Raw genomic sequence first — 2,206 nt, forward strand, 5'->3', positions numbered from 1 at the left:
GGCTAGGTGATGAGACAGCAAATGTGAAAAATCAGGTGGGGGGGCAATAGGAGCCTATATAAGAAAAAGATCCAAAAATCAGGACTGTCCTTATAAAATCAGGACATCTGATCACCCTAATTGGGGCAGAGGATGGGTGCAGGGTGTATGAGGGGCTCAGGGCAGGGAGTTGGGGTGCAGGAGGGGTGCGAGGTGCAGTCAAGGGTCTTAGGGCAGGAATTTGGGGGGCGGGGTGCAGGCAGGGTTCAGGATCCAGCCCGGTGCTGCTTACATAAAGCAGCTCTGGGGTGGCAGCAGCATGCACTAAGGCCAGGGCACCTTCCCTGCATGCCTGCCCTGGCCCCATGCCATGACACTCCAGGAAGCGCTGCAGCCCCTGGTGGAGGAGGGGGGTGTAGGGCTCCATGTGCGCTGCCCTTGCCGCACATCCAGGTATCTCCTCCAAATTCCTATTGGCTGTGGGTCCCTATTCCTGGCCAATGGGAGCTGCAGGGGGAAGTGCCTGATGGCAAGGGTAATGCACAGAGCCCTCTGCCCCCCTGCCTGGGGCCCACAGGGAAGTGGTGCCGGCTGCTTCTAAGAGCGGCATGGGGCCCGCGGCACCATGTGAGGGCAATCCCGTGGGCTGGATCCAAAGCCCTGAGGGGCCAGATCTGGCCCGCTGGGCCGTAGTTTGTGCACCCCTGCCTTAGACTAATGAGAGAAGGCCTATACACAGGTGGACTTGCAATTTTGATTCTTTGTTTTATACCTCTTTAACTACATAAGTGATAAAAATACACCTAAATTCTTAAAGTATAGGCCTTTACAGGCAGGCCTGAATATCTATACCCTAACATTCTGTAAGGGTTAATACTAGATAGTATAAAGTAAAATTCAGATACAGCGTATAAAAGGCAGTGTGCTGGCAGTCAAGAGCCAGAGAGAAGAGCTTCTGGGAAGGAGCAAGAAGAGCTGCTGGAAGAAGCGAGGTAGAAGGAGCGAGAATTTCAAAGGAAAGTTCCAAACTGACTGTTAACTGGTGCTGACCAGAGCAGCAGCAACAGAGTGCGTCATTTAGAATAATTTAGACTGTCTACTACTGCAGTTTAAATGCTCTTTAACTTGCAGTAAGGGACCTGTGTATGATTTTTATTCTTAGACTACATTGTAGTCAGGATTATTAGTCACATTAATAAAAGATACTTTGTTTTTGGAAAAATAACACTGCCTATGTCAATCATTTTGTCAGACGGTTACTACCATTTCCTTTAGTGTTTTGTTACCTGCCCTGGAAACCCATACCTCGGGAGGGACAGAATAAGGGAGCGATAGGCAGGTTATTCTAGGGGTAGCCATACCCAGTTTTCAGGGTAACACTGTCATTTCCTCAATCATCCTGTGGATTCAGTACTCAGTACCAGCTGCAGAGGAGACCCAGGGCAAATTAAGACAGCTTCAAGTTGTATTAAGGGAATCCAGCTGATTATCATAGAAAAGGGATCCCTGTAGGTACTCAATCCAGTAATCCTAGCAGATGGAATCCTGTGGCAAGGAAGAACAGGGCCCCAAAAGGTTGTGCTCTCCTCCCTCCATGTTCATGGAATCACAGGGAAATCAGACTATGGGTTGCCTGTTTACTCATGGGTATTTCAGAGGTACTCGTAAGTATGCAAGTTACTTAGACTCTTCAATCCTTGTTCATTTCTCATGTGAATATGATATTTCATAGAATATCAGGGGTGGAAGGGACCTCAGAAGGTCATCTAGTCCAACCCCTTGCTCAAAGTAGGACCAATCCCCAGACAGATCTTTACCCCAGTTCCCTAAATGGCCTCCCTCAAGGACTGAACTCCCAACCCTCTGTTTAGCAGACCAATGCTCAAACCACCGAGCTATCAGTTCCCAAAACAGGAGCTACCAGGAGTGGGGTTTGAACCCACGTAGACATGTGTCTATTGGATCTTAAGTCCAACGCCTTAACCACTCGGCCATCCTGGTACATGTCACAGTGTATTAATTCTCTGACAAACTGTGGACTACTCCTGCTAGCCACAATGTGCTAGAAACTGTGCTTGAATCCCTAGGCTATGCCATTTCTACCCAAAAGCATGCATTTCCCCTAGTTCTCCACCCTCAGTTTTCCAGTTAAAAATAAACTCCAAATTGTGTCTATAATCACTTTACTTAATAATGAGTTGTTAGCCACTAGGTGTTGCTGCTCTTC

At 48.1% G+C, this 2,206-nt stretch overlaps 1 non-coding gene across 1 annotated transcript; it reads right to left on the reverse strand.

The window, feature by feature from the left end:
• Positions 1-1,897: 1,897 nt before the first annotated feature.
• TRNAL-UAA lies at positions 1,898-1,980 on the reverse strand. Its single transcript has one exon. It is a non-coding gene; the product is annotated as a tRNA-Leu (tRNA).
• Between the last annotated feature and the right edge of the window lie 226 nt (positions 1,981-2,206).

Source organism: Gopherus evgoodei, chromosome 24 (genome assembly GCF_007399415.2).
Source record: "Gopherus evgoodei ecotype Sinaloan lineage chromosome 24, rGopEvg1_v1.p, whole genome shotgun sequence".
Taxonomy (NCBI): Eukaryota; Metazoa; Chordata; order Testudines; family Testudinidae; genus Gopherus; species Gopherus evgoodei.